Source organism: Heterocephalus glaber, unplaced genomic scaffold, assembly GCF_053883595.1.
Source record: "Heterocephalus glaber isolate CG9 unplaced genomic scaffold, H.glaber_assembly_v1.0 deba00001610, whole genome shotgun sequence".
In the NCBI taxonomy this organism is placed as follows: domain Eukaryota; kingdom Metazoa; phylum Chordata; class Mammalia; order Rodentia; family Bathyergidae; genus Heterocephalus; species Heterocephalus glaber.
Genome location: NW_028258381.1, coordinates 8,524,023 through 8,537,855, shown reverse-complemented (window position 1 = coordinate 8,537,855; position 13,833 = coordinate 8,524,023). Strand labels below are relative to the sequence as shown.

At 47.0% G+C, this 13,833-nt stretch overlaps 1 long non-coding RNA gene across 1 annotated transcript; it reads right to left on the bottom strand.

Annotated features, from left to right (window-relative positions):
- Positions 1-724: 724 nt before the first annotated feature.
- On the bottom strand, positions 725-4,680 carry LOC110348185 (uncharacterized). Its single transcript, XR_015445405.1, has 2 exons — positions 2,782-4,680; positions 725-1,057 (listed from the first exon to the last, which is right to left on the bottom strand). It is a non-coding gene; the product is annotated as an uncharacterized LOC110348185 (long non-coding RNA).
- Between the last annotated feature and the right edge of the window lie 9,153 nt (positions 4,681-13,833).

The window sequence follows — 13,833 nt, the reverse complement described above, 5'->3', positions numbered from 1 at the left end:
GAAAGAGCAGACAGAGCCCTGTTGAGCCTGTCCTGCCCCATCAGCGGCCCTCGTGTCTCTGGCCCACTGGCTCCCATTCTCACAGTGCGGTGATGCTGTTCAGCTCCTGTCCAGTGGGGCTGAGGGTTTTGTGACCTGCTCTCTCTGCCTCCCCACAGGGTTCATTACTCAGCAGGCACGGGGATGTCTGTGAAAGCTGAACGAATGAGAGTGACTTCAATAATGACCAGAAACCAGGAAAGGCAGGGTAAGGTGACAAGTAGAAGTGAACTCAGGAGGTTTTGGGGATTGTAGTCATGGCCCAAGAGCTCGGTGCAGCAAGGTCAAAACGCAGGGAGACAGAACAACAGCATGAAAGTGTTAGGAAAGAAATGACATTCCTCTGGGTAAGCCAGAGTCAGTCATTCTAGGAACTAATATGTTACTTAGAAAAGTGGCTTTCAATGTGCCATTTGGGAGGATACTGAATTATCTGCATGTTCAGACATGCTGTGTCTGCCGAAAAAGCTTTCCCGTCTAGCTGGAGCCCGCTGAACGTGGGAAAGATAAGACCTGTTTTAAAGAGCCAGCATCTCAGAAGGGGTGCAGTGACTCAAGCCACAGCCTAGGCCTGTTTCTTAGGGCAGTTTCTCCTCTAGGAGCCAGATTTCTTTCCAAATCCATTTCCAAGACAGGCGCTGTTGTGGTCAGGGTTTGCAAGGGAGCAGGCTTAGTACAGGACACATGATTTATAGGATTTTTTTATAACAGTCACCCACAAAGTCAAACACAGAGGAGTGCAAAAGAGTAGCTGCACACTAGAGACCCGAAGAATCCATCCAGAGGCCTGGAGCCCACGACAATGTTTCATGCAAGTCTGTATCAAGAATCTGCACCCGGAAGGGCCAAAGGCCAGTGGCGGAAGCCAGAAAACTTGCTCTGGTGAGGTGAAGGATTTGTGCCACCAGGCTGAGAGATCCGTCCTGGAGCCGCGATGCAATGCTCATGGTGAAGATCACAGCTCTCCTGATGAGAACAGCAGCCGTTCCCACTGACAGTGAGGCCCCGAGCACTTCCTCTGTGGAGAACAGCCAAGTTCACACCAGGAAAACCATCCACAGCAAGCTTCTCCTAGGAAATCAACAGGCCCCATCTTCCCCTCCAGTTCTCTTTTTATGCCCTTGGCAACAATCCCCGGGTGGTTCCCCCACACCCAACCACACTGACTCAGTTCAGCTGGGCGCTCCAAGCTGACCATTAGTTAGTCCTCCACAGAAGCCCACTGTTGTGTTCTTAGCAACATCTTTCTTATCTTTCTTACTTGGTCACATGGAGGAGATCAGTTTTTGGAGCCAAACCTTGTGTGCCCTAGTATCATCGGCTCCTCCTGGGGCCAGCAGCTGAGTAACAGTGACCCATGCTGGGCAGCAGGCCAGCAGGGCTCCTTGGTCTCCCCTTCTGTTTCACCTTATACTTCTCTTTTCCCCAGACTTCCTGCTCTCACTCACAGAAGCCCTCAGGCCTGGGATAGATCTGGCCCAAGGCTGAACTGTCAAATAACAAAATCCCTGAGCATTTTTTCTCTCTGTCTCCACGGCTGCAATATTCAGCCTTTCCTGAGAGAGAAGAAAATCTTGGATTTATGGCTCCAGGTCCCCAACCCACACTCCCCCACTCCCCAGCTCTGCACCTTCCCATCTGCCCAGCAGAGCTCACATTCAAAACAAGATTTTGAGCCAGGCATGGTGGCACTGCCTGCAGAGGGTGCGGCAGGAGAGTCTCAAGTCCAAGCTCAGGCCAAGCACTCTGATGACTTAGCAAGAACCAGACTCAAAACAAAAAAGGCTGCACATGGAGTTCTGTGCAGAGGTCCTGGGTTCAATCTTCAGTACCACACAAAACAAAGACATGACCAATAACAAAACCTCACAGGATTAAGTCCACGGTGAAGAGTCATTTTAAATATTTAACTCAAAGAGCTAGACCTCGACTCCAGTTGGTCATATAAAGAGCATTTAAAATACACCTGTGTCGGAGCTCTCGGCCCTTGACAGCTCTCTCCTCTGACCAAAATTTAATCAGCATCCTCCGAGGCCACCATATGATGAATCCAGCCCAGCTTCCTTGTCCGTTCTTGTGGATCCACTTGAGTGAGAATCCTGCTTCCCTCGCCCCTGGTGTCTGACTCTTGTGAGCTCTTACCTGTCATCCACAGGCAATAAGATACCCCCTCCAGTAAGACAGGGAGATGTTCAGGCCCACGGGGCTCTGCCAGGGAAGCGAGCCCACACTGGGCTCATGGTGGGGCATCCAGCCCGCTAGGGGCAGTGCTGCAGGAGAGAGCTCCATGCCAGGCCTGCAGCACGGCAAGTCCCACACAGTGGCCAGGCGCCTGGCCCTGCAGGACAGACAGCATGACCTCGTGTGGGGAGGGTCTGCCCGGTGGGGCCGGGGGAGGAGGGCTGAGCAGCCAGAGGGGAGGACCACCCGGCCCACACCTGCCTGTCTCTCTCCTGACCATGAGCCCCTCAGAGTCCCAGCCTGTCACTTCTGCCTTCTGATCCTAGGTGACCTCTTCTGGCCCGGTCCCACCTGAGCTGTGGCTGGGGAGGGGAGGACAGGGTCAGGTTAGCCAACTGAACCCCTGCGGTGTTAGGAGGGTGAGGCTGTCAACCCCAACCTCTGACGCCACTGTGTTCTGCTCATTTCACCTACAGACAGGGCAGTTCAAAGCTTCCGGCCACCGCACAGCCCTGGGGTGCACCACCAGGAAGGAAGGCCTTTGCTCCTAGACAGATTTACCTTTCAAGTTTCTCACACTTGAGAAGCCATGCGATGTGTAAGCTGCGTGCGATGCGTTTCACTTGGCATTATGGTCTCCAGATGCACCCATTTTCCTACAGATGACTCGGTTTGTCCTTCGTCGTGGCAGAGCAGAAGACATTTGAAGCAAAGTGTGGCAAGCTTGCCTTCCAGGCCAGCCCCTTTCCCCGGCAGGCAAGGCCGATCCTCACCACCGTCCTCCTGCAGGGCCAGGAATCGAGGGCTGGTGCTCAGCGCGGGGCTGAGGTGCCTGCCCCACATCCTGGCGCTGCCTGCCCATCTGGCAGGGAAGGCCGGTGGCCACTGGCATCACAATAGGGGCACTGAGGCGTGCAGGACGTGGAGTGACTCGTCCATAGCAGAGGCGTGAGTCAGCAGCAGGCCAGGCTCAGTCAGACCCGCTCATCCGGAGCCAGTTCCATGCCGACAGCTGGTGCGGGGAGCGGACCCCTTTGTGCAGCCCTGTGAAATGCAGGCCACGTTGTGTGTGGCCACCCTGGAAGCCACGTTCCCTGGTGTGGCTTTCTTCTCCGCCGAGGAGGAGGTCCCTCACCTGAAAGCACGGATCTTGCTCGCCTGGCACAGTGCAGTGGAGCTGGGCAGGCTGGTGGCCAGGACACCTGGGCCTTCACTCGCGGTCACTCGGCGTGACCCAGTATGCTCGGGCCTCTGCGGTTCCACCGCAGGACCGGGGTCCTCGACTCAGGACCCCGCCCGGAGACCCGAGGCTGGCACGGGTGCTGGGCTTCAATCCGCAGCAAGCGTGGACTGGCGTGGTCGTGGCTGGCTGTCCTCACCACCGAGGTCTCCGAGTGCTGCTCGCTGAGCGCCGCTTCTCAGCAAGCCGTGAGCAGGCCCAGCGTCCTCAGGAGGCTGGCACCTGGCTGCCGGCCTTTTTCCTGTTTTAATTTTTAACTGACACCTAGAAACTGGACCTGACTGGGGGCTGCCATGTGGCACTTCAAGGCCCACGCCGTGCAACATTGAACCTGGCAGCTCAGCACTGGGCATAGGGAGTGGCAGCAGCAGGGTCTCCTACCTGATTCCCTGCATCAACTTCCTTCGGACATCGCAGAACCCCGATCCGGCCACCTGCTTCCTCCAACCAGTGACTGGATGACACCAGAGCTTGCTCTGCCCCTCTCTGCCCCGTGCTGCAGCCTCGCCTAGCTTCCAGCCTGAAGGATCCCTGCCTCTGAGCTCACCCACATCCTCAGCCAAATGGCCTTTCCATTGGCTTCTCCACCTGTCCCTCATCTCACGCCCAGTTAGTACCCCCCCTCCTCCTGCTCCTCCTCCTGCTCCACCTCCTCCTCTTGCTCATCCTCCTCCTCCTGCTCCTCCTCCTCCTGCTCCTCCTGCTGGTCCTCCTCCCCCTGCTCCTCCTCCTCCTGCTCCTCCAAATCCCCTTTCCACTTCTCACTGCCCTCTACCTGAGTCAAATCTGCCCATGTGGAAGCCTCCACTGCCAGGCAGGCAGCCCACACGAGATCTGTCACACCAGGAGCTCACGTGTGTTCGTGCGAGCCCTTGGCTCCTGCCTGCTTGTCTCTAAACTCCCAGGACGGGCTGGGCTCTTCTGCTAGTCTCTTACACCATGCCTCTGACACCTCGCGGAGCAAATAGGTGTTCAATAAACCTGCACAACGCCGAGAGCATGATCTCCCCTCTGAAGCCACGGTTCCTAATCAGCGGGAACCCGCGAGGCAGCTCGCTGCTGACACAGGCACCCCGAGGCGTGTCCAGGCCCCGCGCTCGGCCCGGGCCCTGCTTGGTACTGCGGGAGAGGTAGGTCTGCTAAGGGGGCCGTGGGAGGTCTGCTGCTTCCTGGGCCCGGGAAGGGCTCGGGACCCAGCCTCTTCCCCCTTCCTCTCGCATCAGGCCCCAGTGTGGGCAGCTCTGGTCGCCTCGCATTCCCGCCGTGCTGTGCTGGAGGCCCCCACAGGCCCGACTCCCCAGGAGCCACAGGCTCCACCCTGTGAGCCAGAGTAGCTCATTCTCCTCTCAGGTGGGGATCTTGGGAGTGGTAGGAGGGACCTGAGGCTGACAGCCCCTCGGTTAGCTTTTCGGAAGGAGTCTGGGCCAGGAAGGGAGCCTCCCGCTGTTGTGCCCAGATTGCGAAGTCCCCAAAGACCACCAAGGAGCCGATTCCGATGCAAACGCACAAGGGTCGTTTATTCAAGCTCGAGCAGGGGCTCCCAACCGTCACCGACGCAGCGGATCAGAATTGAGAGCCCCGAATTTTAAATTAGCCGGGTTTTTATAGAGGTTACAGCAAGGTTTGCAGATTTTTCACTTAGCAGTTACATGATTGGTTGACAATTAGCGAGCATGAAGTGTACATTTCTGATTGGCTAGGTACATCGGGGGTTGAGGGGTGGCTACATGTAGGTTTTACGAGGGAAAAGAGGGACAAAGGTTAGTGGTCGACTGTCACGTACTGATGGTCAGCAGACATTTGCAGCTCGTTCTAAAAATTGTGGTTCCCGGAACATCAGTTCCGGGCAAACAAGGAGTTGAGTAGTTTACTTTGGGACTTTAGGTCTGTTACAGATTTTTATCTAGTGTCCCAAAGCAAACACATTTTAACCATTAATTTGAGAGGACAATAGGGACTAGTGCATTCTAGCAAAATGGAGTTGCTTTGGTCTCACACCGCCTCTACCCAGCCTGTCAGGGAGGCGCCGGCTCCTGCGGGTTGATTGTCACCCCGTGATCCCTCTCGCCTGCCTGCCTCCGCCCCGCAGGCTGAGGACGCAGCGCCCCCCCCCCCCCAGGCTGGTGTTGGGGTCTATGGACAGCGGGCGGCGCACAGACCCTGCTGCAACTTGACCCCCGCTCTCTCGTCCCCACCCTCTTTGCGTCCCTTGGCCCAATCTTTGCTTCCTTTCCTATTGCACATGCCTAAACACTTCCTCCTCCCTTGCAGAGAAAAAACCAGGAAGCCCCCTCTTTTAGGAGAATAACTGAATAAGCAATCAATGCATTGTGATGGAATATGCCATATATTTTGACTTTTTAAACTTTGGAAATATTGTACGATATGAGACTAAAGAAAAAACATCATATGCTAATGTTAAATGATTTCAACTGTGCGAAAGTATGTAGAAAAGGACTAAGAAAAATAGACTAATAGATTAGAGTAGGGGATTGACCTGTGTTTTCTTTTCTTTTATATTCACCTTTTTTTTTTTGCATTTTCCTCATATATTGTAACTCAAAAACAATTAAAAAAGCAAAAAAATTTGCAAAAGACCTGGTCAGTATCTGGCATTAATGGAGAGTAATAGTATAAAAAACCAAAATATCCTATAAGAATGATGTGCTAGCTAGGTCACCGGAACACTTTAGACATGAGGTAGCACTGGTGGGAATTGAATGGAAATTCAAGAGCATCCATGAGACTCACAGTAATGGGACAGGAAGACACTGCCCCAGACTGCCGGGTGCTGGTTCTGCTCCCCTGGACGTGGCCGTTTTGCTGCTGCCTCTCTGTTGCAGGAGGTGCACCTCAGACTCGTCAGCTGTAGTACTTTGTACTTCAATGGGTTGAATATAATGCAGGCAGCTTGAGAAGAAACTCGATTTTCCTCATTCAGTAACTATCTGCTCTTTATCTTGATTCAGGACAAGATGATAGAAAGTGTTAATGATAGTAGAGGAAGAATTTAATATAAAATTGCTAGAATATGCATTGGTAATTTCTCTAGAGGATGGCAAGGGGAATAGAGATATTGTAACTGAGTGTTTATATTATTACCGCAGTGCCTCATGTATGTTTTGCTATGGTCCTTGTGCTTGGAGATTTTCTCTAACTTGCTGAAGGATTAACTTAGAGAAACAAGCTGGCTTTGCTCCTCAGCTGTGTAAATGCATCCTTTAAGATAACAGTGTTTCCCAAAGAATATTCCTTGGATATTAATCCTTATGATGTTTCACCAAAAAAGGGTCCTGTGCCTAAAAAATTTTGAGAAACACCAAAAACCCTCCTCTGGAAGGTTCTGAGAGCTTCTATAGAGGAAATAAGTTAAAATAACTAATACTAGGGGGGTTTTCTTTTGCAGTACTGGAGGTCAAACTCAGGGCTGAGCTACATTTCAAACCCACACCCACACACCTTTATTCTTTTGAGACAGGGTCTCACTAAGTTGCCCAGGCTGGCCTTGAACTTGTCATCCTCCTGCCTCAGCCTCCTGAGTAGTTGGGATTATAAGTATGTGCTGCTGTGCTCAACTAGTGTCATGATTTCTTATCACATTGCATATCTCTATTAGTTTTCACTCTATTAAAGGTATTTTTTATACTGTGATATACATCTTACACCTGGGGAGATTTTAGAGTCAGCCACTAACACTGACCTTTTCTCGTGCTGTCCTCTGGAAGGCTGAGGCCAAACCAGGACCCAGTGTCCCCATTTGCTGAGGCTTTAGCAGCCCTTCTCTGCTCTCCCCTCGCTGCTTTTCTTAAGTTCCCTGGGGACTCAAAGTAAGCCAGATCGTCTGCCAAACTCAGCGAAAGGCAGGAGGGTCTCAACATCCACAGGCCTTCCTGAACCCAGAGGGAACAATCATTCCTGGGAACGAGATCCTGTCTTCCAAAGGTCGCCCTCCTGGGTGAGAGAAAGCACCTTGTGCGGATGTCAGGCCTTCTCAGAGGAGCACAGACCCACGCCCCAGAGCCAGGCACATGCAGAAGCCTGCTGGCTGCAGCTGAGTCACTCAGCTTCTGCCCTGTTTGGAAACTCAAATCCATGTGGTAAGGAGGCCTGATCATCTGAGAAAAACAGCCATGGGAAGAAAACCATGCTGGGTCAGATTGATTTGTGAGCGCATCAGGTTACTGAAACTTTCGCCAGCTTGCAGGAAAAATACTTTCCCATTTGCGGGCAGCTTCCTGCATGTCAGTAGAAAGCCATTCCCACCCTGAGAAATATGCCTTCAAATCCATTCCCTGTGTGAGGCCGAATTCTTGGCTTTTGGGGGGGCTTTGTCCAGAGCCTGAAACTGATTCTCAACGGCTGCTCCTCTGCGGCTTTATTCAAACAAACATGGGCTCTTCTGGCTCAGGCAGGGCAGAGATGGAGAGAGGACAGCGAGGCCTGCCCTGCACCCCCTGTCCCTTCACCCTTAGCCCTTGGAGGCACAGCTGCGGCGGCTCCGAGTGAATGCGTTCTTCGCGCATACTCAATCTGTTTCATTTAGCTGTTTTTAATTACTTTGTAAGAATAATTTTAATGATGTCCGATACACAGTGGCGCACTATATAAACACATCAACATAATGCATGCAAGTTAGGTTGTAGCTCAGTATTCATAGCAAAAACATAATTCCTAAATATGCACTTAGGAAGTTCCAGGGAATTTCAGATTTGCAAATACATGTAAATATGTGGCCTCATAAGAGTTTTCTCAGTTGTTTTGGGTAAACAATATTTATGCAACCAGGAAAAAAAACTTTAAAAAAAATTGCAATTAATCCCCCCCAAAAGAGGATTCTTTTTGTGTTTTATAAAGTTATATTTTCTTTAGAAATACTACTCTGAGCTGTCAAAGGCTTCAAGAAAGACTATTTTCAAAGAGAAAGCATGTGGAAAAAAGTAGAAAAGCCTGAATTAGGAAATTATGTGGCATCTGGATGATTTTCCTATATATTTTTCTACTAAGTAGGTTTCATAATTTTTTTCCCATGGAAGGAATAGTTGCTTTGACAGTTGCTATAGTTATGACTAGAATAGTGTTTTTTCTCCAAAATATGTATTAAATAGTCACAGTATTAGGAATTTTTTAAGATATCAATAAATGAATTTTAAGTATGAAAATTTTCTTTTCCTTGCCTTAGAGAAAATATTTCTGGGTTTCTTAGACATGAAGCCATAAGATTTTGTTTTATGCCATTAATAGTAATTGAAAAAAGAAGTAAGTCAACCATCGCTGCATTAATATTATACAATGCATTAATAAAGATGTTTTCCTTGAAATTTGCAATAGGGCCTTATAAAATAATAGCATATATTGTGTATTTACTATATGCTATGTTTGGTGCATGGGTAAGTGTGTATTTATCTATTTCTCAGAGAAGAAACAAAGCTAGGGGTTAAGTAATGTGTTGGACAGAACAGCTACTAAGCATGGAATGAGAATTCAAACCCTGGTTGTTTAACTCCCTGGGCTTTTAAACACCACTTTTAACAGCATAGCTCCTCCCTTAAAGCAAGAATACTTACTAAATGAATCCAAATAGGTATGAAGATCTCCTTTGGAAACACTGAAAGCAAAGAGAAACAAGTAAACTATGTATTTCTATGCCTTTGGCATTGAGGAGTTGATCTTTCTCTAGACACCACTAACAACTGAACTTGAGCTTGAGTACATGCAAGAACTGCTGACCACTGCATCTGAAGGCCCAGGAAGTGTGTCTGGTCCACTGCAGTGCCTCCTCCACACAGGGCCACCTCACAAGTGCAGGCTGTACCCCTCACCATGCAGCTCCACTGATGGCCCCAAGCCACACATTCATTTTTCTATGAATAATGCAATTACTCATTTCTTATGATTCTCAGACCTACTACTTTCAGTTCTTTCAAGTACAGCACTTCTAAAAATAGAACAATACAAACAAAAAGAAGGCATTTCACTTTCCTTCTTTGCAGTAGTCAGTTCTCTGTGAAGGCTGCAGTTGCCCTGTGGCACATGGGGTCATGCCTTCCACTGAGCAGTGAAAGCTCTTATCTGAACCCACCCGGCTCTGGGCTTAGACCCTCCCTCCAGCCACAGCATTCCTGATCCACACTGGTGTCCCCCAGATGCCACACTCATCAGGTTATCCTGGGTGGGGCAGCCAGTGTGAGCTGTGTGACAGCCCAGCCTGTTTCTCTCACAGGGCTCAGCAGGGGCCTCGAGTCACCAGGACATCACCCACCCTGCAGCATCTCTGACTTGACCTCACCTGTGCTCCCCTGCTGACTCAGCTTCTTGTCACTGGTAAAATACACCCGGACCTCAACACGCTACTCCAGATGCATGGGTCCAAAACTGGAGACCAGACAGTTAGAGTCCATCTCAAAAACTAAATCCCCTCAGTCTCCCGTACAATTTTCTTATCATTTATAGTTTCCAGCACCCTAAATAATTTCCCTAGTCCTTTTAAAATATTTTTGAGACAAGACCTCACTAAGTCACTTAGTTGCCGGGCTGGAATTAGTGATTCTCCTGCCTCAGCCTCCCAGAGTGCTCAAATCACACCCAGCTCCTGTATTTATTACTTTTGCATAATCTCTGTCTCCCATGATTAGAATATAAGCCTAAGCAAGTAGAAATTCTTGTTCACTTTGCTGGAACAAAGTGCCTGGCAAACTCAATACATATTTATTGAAGGATTGAACACTCATAGCTAGGCCTTGCTGCTGCAGCTGAATGTGCTGCTAAGCCATTGAGTTTAATCAGTATCTGAACAAGGTATAGGTTAGTGAAGACCAGCATAATGAACTGGCATTGAAGTCAAAGGTATTGGCTTCAAAGAAAATAAGACTCAATCAAGGGAGGGACGCTGGCTCTGGGGCTGGCTGGCCCTCACCAGCACCCTGTTTCACCCCTCCCAGCCCCTGCACACCTGGGGCCTCAGTCTCCTCCTGCGTGAGAGGCGATCGTGGCAGGGCCCGCTGCACAGGCAAGCATGAGAGTGCATGCTGACTGTGCATATGGAAGAAGCTTGCGGCAGAGCCCCTGGTCAGTAAGGAAGAGCTAATAATAAACAACCATTTTAGAAATGTGAGAGGTGTGATCAAAATGTGCAATGAATGTTTAAAGTTTTATCACAGCAAAAGACATGTTGCCAGGAACCCCCTCCAAACCTCCCCTTTGCTCTGAACACACTTACCCCATGGTTCTTGCCACCTTTTGAGACAGTGCTGAAGTCCTCTTTCATGAGTGTTTTTATGAGGTCTGATCATCAATACAGCAAATGTTGCTGCTGGGTGCCATCCAACAGAGAGGAAGGAGCATAAAGACATTGAGGTGTGTCCTCATCCACCTGATTCACTGTAAGACTTCTGAATATTACCCAAAGTCAAAATGATCATGGAAGGTAAATGCTTTGATCAATTCAGGATATGAAGGCAGCCAAAAAAATGCAACTAAAGATACTCATGAAGGAGGACTTCCAGACCTCTTCAAAAAGTGGCAAGAATAATGAGATAAGTGTGTTCTGTAATAAGTAATAAGTAATCAGTGTGATTAGCATATTTTTAAACTTAAACATTTACCATATTTTTATCACACCACAGATAATGTAGCCACAGAACATTATGGAAGAGAAAACACCCCTCTTTACATTGTTATGATGTTAGTTTGAATCAGCACTGCCTGGTGACTACTAGTTTTAAACACATAAGTAATCGACTAGGTATGAATTGGTAAGTCCAATCAGCCTTTAGTATTCCAGAATCGGAGGAGAGAAGCTCCACAAACACCTGTCCTTGGGTTAAACCTAAGCATAGCCTCTGTCAGCTTCCTCAAATATTTTAGTCTCAGGATTTCTTCATATTCTTAAAAGTTACTGAGCACTCCAGAGAGTATTTATATGGGTTATACCTAGTGGTATTTTTTGTATTCCAAGGTAAAACTGAGAACATTTTAAAAAAGTTTATATGAACTCATTTAAATTTCAATGATAAATCTGTTAGATGTTAAAATAAATAATATATTTTTTAAAACTTCCAGTGGCAAGGGTGGCACCCTGCTCCACAGCTGTATAAGTCTCTTAGTGCCTGGCATGGAGAACCGGGTTCTTTATCCGCTTTTGTGTTCAGTCTGCTGTGATGTCACACATCATGCAGCCCTGGAAAAATCTACCACACATTCATGAGAAGATGAGGGAAGACAAGCCACTGCAGTAGTATTAAGAAAGTCATGCTCACCTGTGGACTCTGAACATGTTTAAGAGGCCTCCCAGAGAGGAGGTAAGCCAATCCCAGTGCCCAGGAGGAGGCTCCCCGGCCACCATTCCACTGCTCCCAGGGCAGAGGAGGTGAGCCGCAGCTGCCAGAAGCAACCCCCGTCCCCCCGTGGAAATGAGAAGACATATAAACAAGCCTCAAACACAGACTTCCAGATCACCTACAGCAATCCCAAAGGGAAACGAAATGGAACAATCTGATACTCAACCACCTGGACTCCCTGAACTGGCAACAAAAGAGGATCTGGGAAAAATGAAATCAGAAATACTTTCTCAAATAACAGCAGAGATTGTGCCCATAGTGCAAGACTTGATTAATAAATCTAGAGAGGACACAGATAAAAAAAATAGAGGATCTGAGGAACATGATGGAATCCCAACATAGGAAACAAATGGAATCCATAAAACAAATACAAATAGGTTTCCAGGAGATTAAAAATTCCATTGAAAGTCTACACAGCAGAATAAACCAATGTTAGGACAGAATGTCAGATATAGTAGATAAGATTGCAATTAGTGACCAGGAAAAGAAAAATTGCTTTAAAATTGTAAGGGACCACGAGAAATCGATCCAGCAGCTGCTAGACAATGCAAAGAAGAACAACATAAGACTGATTAGAATCAATGAAGAAACAGGAGAGAGAGCAGATGACGTAAAAAAACTGTTCACAGAAGTGATGGCAGAAAACTTCCCAAGGAGGGGAAAAGAACTTGACATACAGATAAGTGAGGCATATAGGACTCCAAATAGCCTTGATCAAAAAAGTCTACACATAGGTATATAATTGTTAGGATTCCAGAAACCCAACAAAAGAACAAAATTCTACAAGCAGTGAGAGAAAAGAAACAAATCACATACAAAGGAAAGCCCATGAGAATCACAGCAGACTTCTCAATGCAAACCTCCAAGGCAAGAAGAGCTTGGAGTGACATATTTCAAGCCCTAAAGGAAAACAGCCTCCAACCCAGATTGATGTACCCTGCAAAACTATCTTTCAAAATTGATGGAGAAATAAGACACTTTCATGACAAAGAGTGCCTTAGGAACTTCATGAATACCAAACCATCACTCCAAAAATTTTTAGGTAATATCCTAGGAAAAGATAATGAGGATCACAACCCCAGGAAGCCCAGCAGAATGATTTCATTGGGTGTGACAAATTAAACGCAATGGGGGAGAATCCAACAAAAAGAAAAAGCCATGACAAGGCTTTTAAAACTTTTAACTTCATCTCCACAATGAGTGTATAACTCAATCTTGTTATTGTACTGATTAGTATTTTTCTGACTCTAGAGTTGCACACCTTTCCTTGTGCTGTACTGGCTATTTATCATCTTCTTGTGTCTACTTTTAAATTGGGTTGTCTATTAATGAGCTGTAAGAGTTCTTTATATATTCTGGTTATAGGTTATATGCATTGTAAATATGGTCTGTTTAAGGACTGCTTTTCATTTTAATGATGTCATTTAAAGTTCTAAATTTTGATGGAATCTCATTTATCAATTTTTTTCTTTTACACATCATGTTTTTTGTAGCCTAGGTAGTTCTTGCCTACCCTAAATTCATAAACATTTTCCCTTATAATTTCTTCTTAAAGTTTTATAGTTTTAGTCTTTCATATTTAGGTTCATAGATCCTTTCAAGTTATTTTTATGTATGGAAATAAAGGGTTGAGGTTAATTTTATATATACAGATACCAGGCATTCTAGTGCCATTTGCTGAAAACACTATATTTTCCTCTGCTCTTGAATTGTGTTCATATTCTATAAAATGTAAATGTTAAATAACCTTTCAAAACTCAGTGGATTCTAGATTCTGTTTTATTCCAGTGATCTATATGTCTATCCTTACACCAACACTGCCTTGATTACTGTAGCTTTAGAGGAAGTCTTAAAATTAGATACTAAATGTCTTCCAACACTGTTTTTTTTATTTTTACTTTTCTGGGTCCTTTGTACTCATAACTTTTAATTTTCAATATCCAATTCTTCATTTATAGCAAGTACACATACACCTGAATTTTTATATATACTTTGTATTTTCTAATCTTGCTAAATTCAAATACAAGTTCTAGGGGC